General features: G+C 36.0%; 1 protein-coding gene and 1 long non-coding RNA gene across 3 annotated transcripts in view; one reads left to right on the forward strand and one right to left on the reverse strand.

The window, feature by feature from the left end:
- Positions 1 to 12,970, reverse strand: part of LOC116422288 — a 28,767-nt gene extending 15,797 nt beyond the window's left edge. Inside the window, exon 1 of the long non-coding RNA XR_004232864.1 lies at positions 12,701 to 12,970. This is a non-coding gene — a long non-coding RNA (uncharacterized LOC116422288). The remainder of the gene's footprint in view (positions 1 to 12,700) is intronic.
- The window catches only part of EDAR (ectodysplasin A receptor), a 115,775-nt gene that overhangs the window by 48,107 nt on the left and 53,909 nt on the right, over positions 1 to 13,759 (forward strand). The window lies entirely within an intron of this gene.

The raw sequence follows: 13,759 nt of genomic DNA on the forward strand, positions 1-13,759 counted from the left end.
TGTTTTAAAAATAAGTTTATCGAGTTCTATGAAATTTAATTCAGCAGGAAAATAAAAATTTTGGTCATCATTTTTCTTTTCTTTTTTTAATAGCTTTTTATTTAGAAGTTATATGCATGGGTAATTTTATAGCATTGACAATTGCCAAACCTTTTGTTCCAATTTTTCCCCTCCTTCCTTCCATCCCCTCCCCCAGATGGCAGGTTGTTGGTCATCATTTTTCAAAAAAAGACGTTGATTTCAAAAACTAGTTGAAATAAAATTAAATTGTGCCTTCACAACCTATCAACAAAAGAGAAGGTCCTATGGCATATACCTTAAGTATATACCTGGTTCCTGAGTAACCTTATGTTTCTGAAAGCAATTTGTAAAAACATAAATTACTAGCACAGAGATTGCCTAGTCTCCCCCAGCTGACAGCATTTTCTCTTTTGTTGCTTCTCTCTTTGAACTTTACTTATGTCTATCCTAGACATGTTGCATTATCTATATTTTTGTTCTTATCGTATCTCTCCTTTTAGATGGTAAATTCTTCCATGATAGAAGAATTATGTAATTTGTTCTTAGTTTTATCCCTCATTATTCATAGTATAATATCTTGCACACTATATATATATATATATATATATATACACACACACAAACACACATATACATGTGCATATACATACATAATCAATGTTAAATTGTTGGAATTATATTTATTACAAAAATTCATGTTTGCAATATGAACCAGCTATAATTCCACACATATCTTAATCCACATGTGATTATAATAAAACCACTGATATACCAATAACATGATCCATCATGATGAGTCAAATTAGATGACTCTAAAGTATTACTTTTAGATAATGTGTTAATCTGCGCAACCTTTTTGTTGATAACAAGAACAAACTGGATCACCAATGGTACAGAAATCTGACTTAGGTTTGAATCCTGCCCTCAACATTACTAATTATGTGATTGTGGACATCATTTAAGTTATAGGTCTTATCTCAATGAATTGTTGTGAAGCTCAAATGATATCTAGTATCTTTGTAAACTCCTTTTTTATCACTCTTTTCTTACTAGCTTAATGATTTAGGGCAAGTCATTTTACCTCTGTGGGCATCATTAAAGTGTTACGGAATTGAATGAATGAGTAAATTAATGAGTGAATGAATGAATAGATGAGTGAATGAATAAATAAAAATGCATTAAGTGCTCACTATGTCCAAAGTATACTTGGGTGAGACTAGATGATATCTAAGGTTCTTTTCCCCTCTAAAAGTCTGACTGATTGATACATTTTCTTTGCTCTAGTGCTATGCCTACTCTTGTGCCAAATCATTGGATATACTATCTTGTTATAACAAGAGAAAAATTATATGGATAAAATAGTCTCCTAAAACAGATTTCAATGGAGTCTAATGAAGACTCTGTGAGGTAGTTGTTATAATAAGTATGATTATTCTGAAATTCAAAGGTCATAGGATTTATCCATAGCAGATGTGTTATCCATCATAGATCCAAACCTCATAGTTATAAAACTGGACATTTATATATAAAGATATAACAAAATTACATCTTTAATTAGATATTTTGTCAACACCACATGTGTGAAGTCTCTATAAGTCTGCTCAGTTGAGTTTTCTACTGTCATGGGACAGTATGTGTTGCCCAGGGAACAGTTTATAGTGATAGCCAAGTGGAAGAAGGTAATCACAATGGATAGAAAATCTGTTCATCATATGTTAATCACAATTTTATATAGTTTGGTGTTGATGTCCATATAGTAGTGGGAGAATTGTATTAGTACAAAACAATTTAGATTAGATCAGAATAAATGAATTGAAGCATCAGAGGCCAGGGCCATAAATATCTTTTGACAAAGAAAGGATTTCCAACTATTCTCATAGTTGGGGGTGAGGGGTAAAGGAAGGGAACTGGTACTGCATAGTTATCAACAAGAGTACCAGCTTTTCCAAAATTATTTGTGAATCTTCAGTAAAAAATTAGAAGTGGATAATGTCTCAAAGGAGTTTGGTTAAGAGCGTTCCAGGAGAATATTCCACAAGGGAGTATTTTGGATTCACTCTTTGGCAAGAAAGCTAACTTTAAAAAAAATATCCTTAGTTGGTCATGTTAAAGATTAAGTATCTGATTTTAGGAGACTATCTTCATGTTTAATATATCTAGCATGTATTAAATGATGAAACATGTATTTATTACTTGTTCATATGATCCTGGGCCATATCATGTCTCTTGGGACCTCAGTTTTCTCATTTGTCATTTGTCAGATGATCTCTGATTGCCTACCCTAAAGTACTGTGGTTCTGTATAATGGTTCTGTAGGAGTATAGGGACAGGACTTGTAATTTTTTTTTTTTTTTTGCTACTGGGAAATCTAAAGTGAGGAAACTCCCTCCAGCAATGCAGGATGACACCTTCTCTTAAATTTAGTCTTAGTGAGTCACCTGACAAATATGTTAAATGAATTGTCCACACAGTTAATATGTGTAAGAAGAAGGATTTGAACCCTGATTTTCCTGGTTCTGAGATCAGCTATCTACACCGCACTGTCTGTATGTAATGTTTATTTAGTCAGTCAACAAGCATTTAATGTGTCAGACTTTGTGTCAGACACTGTGCTAAATGCTAAGGTTCAAACAACATCAAAACACAATCACTGTCTTTAAGGAGATCACAATTGAGTCGTATATATAAATATATTGTAACATATATGTACATATACATACACAAATATGTCTATGTTGATTTAGTCTTCTGAAAAATACCTAAGAGAAATTATCTATATTGTGTCATAATGAGATAAAGGAGTCTTTTGTAACTGCCCAGTTCTGTAGGTACTAAAATAAGTTTGGTATTCACCTGAATAGCAGACCAGAGGTAGAAAGAGTAGAAAAAAAGAGAGAGAGTGAGAGGGAAAGGCAAAGAAAAAGGAAGAAGGAAAAGACAGAGAAGAAAAACAGAGAAAAAAATAGATACAGAGAGTGAAGAAGACAGACATGATTAACCAAGCTAATTTTAAACTTTGACTGCACCTTAAGTCTGGATTTCATTCAAGAGGATTTTTCAGTACAGTTATGGGGAACTGCCAGCTGGAGTGAGAGAGCTTGTGTCCTTATAACTGTGAATCATTTCACATTCCTCACAATTAACTATGATTTTTTAATGCCTTAAGGATTAATTCTTCAAATAACAATGTGGAAAACTGGAGTAACAATACTTAACCTAGTTGAACTCCTCTCCCCCTTCCCCCTTATGACTTTTCTTAGAAATTTATCAGAAATTAAGATATCATGTAATATCATATCCATATCATCATTATCGTCGTCGGTATTTATTGAGTATGTACTCTTTTCTCCTCCATTAGTCTTGTCATCTTTGATGGTTTTTTCCTTTGCTTTCACATCCAAGCTCTCAACAGCTCTACTCATATTTTCCATCTTCTCTTGTCCATTCTGCATCTGGATTTTCAACTTCCTGTGGACTTCTTGCTTTCTATTCCTTCTCCCACTGTTTCAATAATTCTTACCCCTTATTCCCCTTTAATAGCTTGGGAAAACCTATAGACCCTTTCTCAGAATAATGTTTTTATATCATTGAAGGAAATGTTAGATTTCAGTTAAAGGTTCGTTCAAAATAAAGATAAAAATTTCCCCCATCCAAGTTCACAAATGTCTGTCTTTGCAGACATTTGGAAAAGGAGAGTTTTTGGGGGATTGTAGGTCAATGAATCAGAGGTAAAGAACCCGTTCTTTTAATCTCTTCTCCATGCCTCAGTAAACATAGTCTTCCTCTGATGGGTTTTTGATCCTCTCATTCCTTTTCTCAGAGCCAATATCCAAATACATACATACATACACACACACACACACACTTTTTTTTCCTGATGCAATTGGGGTTAAGTGACTTGCTCAGGGTCATACAGCTAGGAAGTGTTAAGTGCCTGAGGTCGGATTTGAACTCAGGTCCTCCTGACTTCAGGGCTAGTGCTCTTTCCACTGTGCCACCTAGCTGCACCAATACCCAAATATTTTAATGAATCTATGATTTCATTGATATGAGTATTCCCTTCCATGATGCATACACAACCTGTTAGAGGAAGCATGGCGAAGGAAATAGGGTATTGGTTCTGGATTCTAATCCCACTCCTGACAATTAAAAACTATGTAATTATGGGCAAGTAACTTCTTTGAGTTTCAATTTCCTTATTTGCAAAATTTGCAGTTTGGGCCTTCAAGATCTTTTCCATTTTCTGACTATCCCATGAACTATTTTTGCGTGCCTATATTATGTGACTCATCCAAGCTCTCCCAAAGGCTTCCAACAAGAAGTTCACCCAGCATACATGGAGATAATTTTCTTAACATAAGAAGAATCCCAATGACGTACAGAAGTTCTCCACTGGTTATTCCTCACTCTTCCTCTGTGAATGGCTCATCATCTTCAGTCATACCTTTATTTGAAGATATCCTTTATACTGCAGCCAAGTGACACTGCAAAAGAGTGCTGGTCCTGGCATTAAAAAGACTTGAATTCAAATAGGCCTCAGACACCTGCTGGCTGGATGCCTCAATTTCCTTATATGTAAAATGGATATAATAATAGCTTCTATCTCTCAGAATTGTTTTATGGCTCAAATGAGATATTTATAAAGCCCTTAGCACTATGTCTGACCCATAGTAGGCACTTTTAAAATACCTTTAGCCTTCCTGTTCTTCTCCAAGTTTGCCTTCTCCTTACAGAGCACAATCAACCTTGACTTAATACCAAAGTCATTTTTTCTCAATTACATTTTGTTTCATATTCTCTAATCCCTTTAGGAATTTTGCTTTTTCCCATATGACTTGCCAACTCCAAGCACCCTGGAGGAAATAACTTTTCCCCTTTTCCTTTTTCCCAGTCATGCTCCTTTTCTCCTGAAAATCTCTGTTCAAGTCATAGGTCTTAGAAAAAATATAGGTACTTAAAACCTTTTTCTAACATATACATTAATATATACCTATGTGGGTAGACACATATATACACACATATACATACACATTATATATATATATATAATGATTTTGAGTGAGTGTGGGTTTGTAATTTCACTGGTGTATAGAACTTTCAGCATGGGACTTCAAACTCCCTCTACCTCTATTCAACTTAGAATTTTAGAAGTTTATCTGAGGCATTGAAAAGCTAAATGATTTGCTCATGGCCATCCAGCTAGTTTACATTAAAGACAGGATTTGATTCCGGACTCTCAGTCCTTCTCTCTAAACTCTATACTAAACCGTCTCTATTCAGTTCAGCAAGCATTGAATGATGTCATATGTATCTCAACTTTGTATGGTCACTATAAAGTTTGGCATGATCCCTTTTCTTGGAAAGGTTAAAATCTCAAGTGGGAAAGTTATGAGTCAGAATTGGTCACTTATAGGGCATAAGGAGAAAGAGGCAAGGACATAGTAGACAGGAATTGGGAGCATGGGACAACCTCTCTCCTCATCAGGATCAGTACATGATTGCCTGATTCACTGTGCCCAACTCACTGCTGCTGTTACTATAAACTGAAGGTAGTATTTGTTTTCCTAATTTGGGCAGATCCTTTGGCGTTTATTTTAAGTTAAGACTGCCTTAAAAGTCCTTGCTGAGTCAATGAGCAGCTAGTCCCTGTGATAACCTTTGCTGAAAGATCTTTTGCCAGCTTCACTCTCCTAACACAATGAAAAGCTTTGGTCTTCTTCCCTTTTGAGTTTTTTAAAGACCATATATTGCCAGCAGCATAAACTTGCAACTTAAATTACACAGTAATTTAGTTAAACCACGTGTCTTTAAAATATGCTTTTTAGACCCATCAAATACCCAAGTTTGGAGAACATCTCCCTCTTTAGACAAGTGTTTGATGAAAGGAATTATCTTTAAAAAGTTAAGAACTTTCAAAATGGTGACAGCACTCTCCCCTTCATCTTCACCTGTTGTAATCCAACCCAGCCTTTGAGGTCCAGGCAGTCATTTTCTCAGTGGAACCTTCCCTCAAGGAGACTGCTGAGAAGCTTTGCCAGGAGGAAGGGCATGACTGGGGAAAAGTGAAAGGAGAAAAGTTGTTTCCTCAAGGGTGCAAGTCATATGCATAGGGAAAAGGAGGCATGCAAAATTCCTAAGGGAATCAGAACATTTTGTGATTCTCTTTAACTCTTATCAAGTTCTGTTATTTTTATATGTATGTATATATATATATATACACATATATATATGTATATTTGTGTGTGTGTGAAGAGACAGAGAGAAAGGCAGAGACAAACATAGATAGAAAGAGAGCAAGAGAGCAATTGGGTGATACTTCCTCTCTAAGACTTAAAGCTCCACAAGGACAGAAACCAATTCTTAATTATTGTATCTCAGCTAGAGCATACATAACATAATGGTTTGCTCATAGTTACAACTAGGTCACTATAAAAGGAAGGCTGCTGAACCTGGAGTTGGAAACGGGTTGGGTATTCAAGGGGTATTCAAGATACTTTGATACTTAGTTTTTTGACTCTGGAAAAGCCACAAACTCTAAAAGTAGCAGTTTCGTCATTTATAAATGGGACAAATAATAGTACCAATTCACAGGATTGATATGAGGCTAAAATGAATATGTATATATAGTACTTTGTAGAATTTGAAATGCTTTACAAATCTCACCTATTGTTGTTGTTATTATCATTATCACAGAGGTTTAAAAATTATTTGAGTAAATAAATAAGACTACATACCCTGACACATATTCAAAAGACATGAAACTCCTAGTGAAATTGAAGGGTTTCCAGGAATATCAACAAAATGACTTTCAGCTCAATAAAGTGTTCCCACTAAACTGGAAGTTTCTTGAGGGCAGGGCCTGTTTTACTTTTGTACCTGTATCTCAAATACCTAGCACAGAATCTGGTCCACCAGGTGCTTAATAAATGCCTGATGGTTGATTTAAAGGAAACAAATAAGAAGGATTGGAAGATATTCCTGGAGGAAATAAATTTAATGCTAGCCAGAAATCTCATCTAAGTTGGACCCATTTGTTATTCATTCAGAGGCATCAAAAATCTGTGACATTTTGGAATAATGTTTCATTTCCCTCTTTTGTAATCTCTAGCTTCCTTCAAACTGAAATTCAGCTGAAGTTTCACTTCCTTATGTGAGATCTTTCCTTGAACCTTTGTACTTAATCTACATATTATTTTTATGTATAATACACACACACACACACACACACAATGTATATGTAATTTGTACTTATTTTGTGTCCATATTTCCTCAATAGAATATAAACCCTTTGAGGGCAGGAACTGGTTTATTTTTTTTTTTACTTTGTATCACAGTAGGTAGTATACAATAGAGACAGAATGAGTGCTTTTCAACTGATATAACTTTTTTTAATGGCTGTATTTTTACTCTCAAATCATTCTCAAATTTTTGGTCTGATAGTGCTCAAAGTCAACAACTTTTTTGGCAGTTCAAATAAGGCATCCTGAAGAAATCAGAAATTTCTTAAAGACACAGACATTCTTCACTTTTAAGATTTTAATATTTTACCCTAATTAGTTGGGGGGGGGGCTTGTTATTTTCTCTCTGGCATCCTTAGTCTCCAAACATTTTGGCATTGCTTTATGGGGCTTGGCACAGGAATCAATGGCTTTCAGAGTGCTGGTGAATGTAAGATTCATAATGAAACACCTCATAAAAGGCATCTTTAAATACTACACCCTTTGATTCATAGGCAGTCTCCCTACAGACCACGGAATAAACAAGAGTTATCTTTCAAAACTGGAGAACATTGGAAAAGCCACAAAAAGTCAGCTAAAAGTCAGCTCTTTTGTTTAGTCTCACCATGGAGCAACTGTCTGATTCTTCCTGTCTCACTAGGACAAGAACAGAACTATTAAGTCACCTTGGAAGTATAGAACCACCAACCAGCATGGATGGGTATGAATATAGCCATCAGAGTATAAAGTTTAGTGTCATAGGACCTAAGTTCAAACCCCTTACTATCTGTGTAGCCTTGGACACACAGTTTCTTCACTGGATGAGATGAGTTCTAAAGGCTAACTCTAGACATCAGAGAAGAAGAAAGATATAGAAAGGGGCAGAGATTGATTTTTATATGCTAATATGTTGCCATCACACTAGAATAGTGGATAAAGTAATGAATTTAGATTCAGGAAGAACTGAATTTTAGTCTTTCCTCAATTACTAGCTATGTGACTAAGCAAATCACTTAACTTCTTATCTTATTTCCTCATCTACAAAAATGGGAATAAATAAATAACACATAACTCAATGATGTTGTGGGGAACAAAAGAGTTAATATATGTAAATCACTTTGAAAAATTTTAAATGCCACATATTATCAGCTATTGCTGTTAATTTTCAATCTAAGAAATTGTTGACTATCCTTTCATTTCCTGCCTCCCCAGCTCCAGCAAATTTATTGCTTCAAAAAAGCTTCCCAACAAAAGCAGACACCCAGAGAGCTACTTTTCTTTTTCTTTTTTGAAATCACCAACCTCCTTTAATAGAATACTCCTGAAACCCAGGACCACTTTCTACTAACAAAAATGAAATCTAAGAACCTGAAGTGATAAGTTGGCAGTCCTGCTCACTTCAAAGAACTTGGGAATACTTCCCAGCATAATGCTAACCAGAGACCTAAATCTGCTCTTTGAAGGACAAGCTCTATCTTCAATACAGGAGTTTCTGTTCTTTGCATAGCTAAGGGAGGACTCTGTATAGATTCCATTTTCAAAAAAGAAAACACTACTTCTCCTAAATGAAAGAACTCTTCCAAGCACATGATTTAATAGAAATCACATGCATGAGCTACTGAATGACATTAATAACCTGTGTTTATTCAGTGCTCTGACTCTCTAGCATCCAGGACTTGTAACATTTCATGTTCACAATGTTTAGCAGATAAGAAAGGGATGGCCAGTATCAAGGCACAGTGGAAAAAAAGTCAATGCTGCAGTCAGAAAAACCTGAAATCAGGTGATAGCTCTGACATATATTGCTTGAGTGATCTTAGGTAAGTCACAACTTTAGAGTTATTCCAGGCAATAATAAGAGTTGATATTAATGTAGCATTTGAAGATTTGCAAAATATTATACATACATCCTTATTTTACCCTAACCATACCTTTGTGCATCTTAGAAGAGGTAACCATCTATACTGATAGAAGGAGTTTTTTGAAACCATTAAAATCAGAAATCCTGTGAAAATGAAAAAACAAAACAAAACAAAAACCTATTTTGTAGATGAAGAAACCGGAGCAGATAAACAAGTGTTTTGTCCAAAAGCCATCCAATTAGCTAATGGTTAAAATTGCCCTCATGCAGTATTCTTTCTACCAAGTTATAAGAGAAAACACAAGTATCCAAAGGAAAAGTTAGGATCATAATTTTAGAATTAGACTAGAGATTTTGCCTTTGTTTGACACAGGCCAACAAAATGCCAAATAGTCTCCCTACTCCATCTGTAAACATTTATTAAATCCCTATTATGTATCAAGTACTGTGCTAAATGCACTTTGCTCCACAAGCCTTCTTTCCTTCGGTTTTTCATTCAGAAATTTGTTCTCTTCTTTCACCCAAACTTTCCCCCAGCTAGCGGAGAAATTAAAGGCTCATATCTGACTAGTTCCTACCTGTCCTCACCTGGGGTGATACCACTGCTTTCAATCTCCTGAGAAAGTCTTTGCATGTAGAAGTTCAGCCATGACATCAGCCCCATGAATGCCTCGAAAGAAAGGCATGGAGTGTGATGTGAATAAAGTGTCATTACAATATAATCTATATTATATAAATGTGTAACCTAATTATATTACAAGGAACGAATTAAACCACTAATAAGAGGTTTCTATCTCGAGCCTGCTAATTCCCAAATGCCCTGGCTTTGAGGATTGCAAACCCCCTTCTGTTTCCCAGTCTGGTAGGAAGACAAGAGGCATCCAGTCAGAACTGCGGTGGTGGACGGTAGCCCAGCCTCATATCTGGTGCCTACGTTAATTCAGTAACAGCCTTAGCTCATCTGGCTTCCTCCCCCCAAGGCCTTTTCATTACTTGAAAAGAAAGCGCTGAAAAACAAATTCTCTTTCAAACCGGTAGAACAAGGCCCTACATTTGACAGGAAAGATCCAAATTTATGAGTTTGCTTGCTTCGTGCTAGGACTCGAATTTTCTCAAACAGCCTCTCCAAAGGGGGGACAGTAAATGGTTATTTATAACCACTGGAACATCCCAGTCACCTGCGCGATCAAACACCAGCTGGGGCTGGGTTATTTCCCTGTCAGTCCCAGCTGAGGAGGTGAGGGAGGGATTGGCTTAATCCTGAGATTAGGGAGAAGTTTAACTGCTTGTGAACAAACAAACAAATGGAAAAATCCAGCCCACTCAATCTAAAAGTTTGGAAGGATCCTGTTTGAATAGAAACATTCTCAAACCCTGTTGGAATAGAAATTCCTACTACTCTTGTACCCTGTGATTTTGACATGTCTTGTGACTAGTGGAACTGGCTTATTGAGTGTGTGCATGTGTGTGAATGTATGTAACAGTGAGACAGACAAAGCAGAGAGAAAAGACTTGAATCTGGGCAACCTTCCTCTGACAATGCTTTCTTCAGTAATTAATTACTGTTGATAGAGCACTTTGAGGTTTACAAATTGCTTTCTTCACAACAACTCTGTACTGGTATTATTATCCCCATTTTATAGATAAGAAAACTAAGACTTCTAGAGCCACCCAAATTCACACAGCTAGTAAGTATCAGAGCCAAGACACGAACATAGCTTTATCCCAAGTCCTACTCCAGGGTTCTTTCCAAAATATCAAACTACCCCAATAGTTGCCTCCCTTTCTATAGTCAAAAAAAAATACAGCAGAGAACCCTGAGCCTGCCAAGCTCCAAAGTTGGTTGTGATTTGCTTCATCCTCCTAAGAATTTTCAGATCATTAAGTCTACATTAAGTAGGACAGAATTATGTCCACATGCAGCAACTGCATGCTCTTCCCCTCTCTCCACTTTTCTCCCTTGGATTTTCTCTTCCTTTTGCCCCATGTCTCCAGAGCAAGATAAAGAAATCATCTGCCTGCAGCAAATACACTCTGCCGTTTCATCTCTGTCCCTCTTTCCCCCTCCAACACAATCTTAAGTTTTCCTCCTGATTTTCTCTAGAATCATCCTTCAATTCTAGTAGAATTTTAGGTCTTTGCAAAGGACCTTGGCAGGTATCTGGTCTACCTTCTTCATCTTGTAGATGCAGAAAGTGAAGCCCAGAAAATACCCATGAGAAGGTGCTTCTTTGCCTCACTGGCTTAAACATAGTGGAGTTTCAAGATAGCAAAATTTCTTTGCCAGGAGTAACTAGAAAAAGGCAATTGTGTGCACTCTGCTATTACTCTTGTTACTTACACTTGTTCCTCAGTGTCTGTTAGAAATTACTTCTCAGCCAGCTAGTGTGCTGACTTGCCATCAGGAACCAAGAGTTAAATATTTCACTGAGGAAAATTTAGATTGCTTGCCACTTTCTAGATCCTTGGTCCAGTTTTATTCATGAGCATAATGCTTAGAGTACAGTTCTTAGTGGGAATCATTTGTAAGAGAAATTTGGTGTAGTGTACTGGGTCTAGAATATCAGGCAGTTAGGGTAGAGCACTGGGCTCAGAATCAGAAAAACTTAAGTTTAAATATGATCTCAGACTAGCTGTGTGATCCTGAACAAATCACTTAACCTTCTGTCAACATCAGTTTCCTCATCTATAAAATTGGTGTAATAATAATAATAGCACCTTCCTTCCAGGGTTGTCATAAGGATCAAATAAGATCATATTTATAAATGTAAACATTATATAAATGATAACTATTATTATTGTTTTTATCTAATAGGCAGATAGCTGTAGAGCATAGGTCAGGAGTCAGGAAGACCTGAATTCAAATTTGACCTCATATACTTACTAGCTGTGTGAATCTGGGCAAGTCAATTAACTCTGTTTGCCTCAGTTCCCTTTTCTGTAAAATGAAGAAAATGGCAAACTACTCCAATATCTTTGCCAAAAAAAAAAAAAAAATCCTCAAATGGGATCACAAAGACTCAGACATGATTCAAAATTACTAAGATTGTTATCTTGGTTCAGATTCTACCTCTGAAACTAACCAACAGAATAAAACTAGACAATTCACTTGACTTCTATGACTTCCTGCGATTATAATCTGTTCTGATCAAGGGAATTAGTAGTAATAATCACTATATAATAATCTACTATGTATCAAACATTGTGCAAAATGCTTTGCAAATATTTCATTTGAACCCTACAACAATCCTGAGAAATAGATGCTGTTATTATTATCCCTACTTTACAGTTAAAGAAATTGAGGCAGACAGTGGGTGAGAAATTTGCCCAAAGACACCTAGCTAGCATGTATCTGAGGGTAGATTTGAATTCAAGTCTTTCCGTCTTCTGGCCTAACACTCTAGACAATGTGCCATCTATTTTTTCCATACAGGGAATTCTCAAAACTGATGAAATTATAAATCTTTCTTGCATGGTGCATCAAATTATTTGTAATGGCCAAGAAACTATTTTAATACATACTCCAATAACTTATTATATAGGACGGATGTTGTGTGTTTAACATACATAACATAACAAAGGTTAAAATGATTAAATTTACCTGACAAGGCTTTGGCCAGACTCATTATTTCTATTTCCTCCTTGATGTTATTCTTTGACCCCACACTGTGGTTGGTATAGAATGGTATTGTATATTTAATTCCTATGTCTCCAGTAACTAGTGTGTAAGGTTTCCATGGCAACTACCTGCTGAGCTAAAAGTGTTATTTATGTAGGTCCCAGTAAGCTGCTCAAAGAGACCAATTCAGGGGAAAGCGGTTTGTCCTGGAGGGGAAAGGAAAGGTACTCTGGTGCTTTCCAAATCGCTGTAGGTGAATAGAAGCAAAGGTGGCTATAGTCATTAAATGTTCTATCACTCTTTTGTCAGGGTAGACTTAGACAACTAACAAAGGAAATGTCTCTAGATCTCCATAGCATTAAGAGCAAATAAACCCATATATAAAAGTATTCTTAAATGAAAACTGTCCCATTGACATATCGGCGAGCCTACTTCAGATGACCATATGAAAATTTAACTAGCTTTAAGGAATTTTTAAAAACTCCTAGAAGATATAAGTAATAAATAATAACTAATTATTAAGCATTTACTATGTACCTACTAGTCACCGAGCTAAATGCTGGGAATATGAAGATAGGCAAAAGACAGTTTCTACCTTCAAGGAATTCACAATCTAATGAGAGAGAATAATTGAAATGTTGACACACATTGAAAAATAGTTTACCACAATGCAAATACTAAATTTGCTCTGGTTTGAAAAAAGCAGAGTGGCAATGAAACCCAAACACTTCTATGAAACTTTGAGAACCCTGATTTAATAACTTTCTAAGGCAATGAAACTGCATGTGCCTACCCATAAATGGTCAGGTTATTATTATTACAGCTCACACCATGACAGGTAGCTCTGGAATTTCCTTGATAACCTTGGTGCAAATCCTAAAACATTCATCCCTTCTTATCCTGTGCATCTTGTGTCGTTGTCTTCCCATGAAAATCTGGTCAAAACCTGAGGTTACTTTTACCCTTTAGAGGCAAAAGTTCCTATTCCAGTCTTTAAGCTCAAGTCATTTTCATCTCCCTTAGATATCTCTGCAGGAGGTT

Source organism: Sarcophilus harrisii, chromosome 3 (assembly GCF_902635505.1).
Source record: "Sarcophilus harrisii chromosome 3, mSarHar1.11, whole genome shotgun sequence".
Lineage (NCBI taxonomy): Eukaryota > Metazoa > Chordata > Mammalia > Dasyuromorphia > Dasyuridae > Sarcophilus > Sarcophilus harrisii.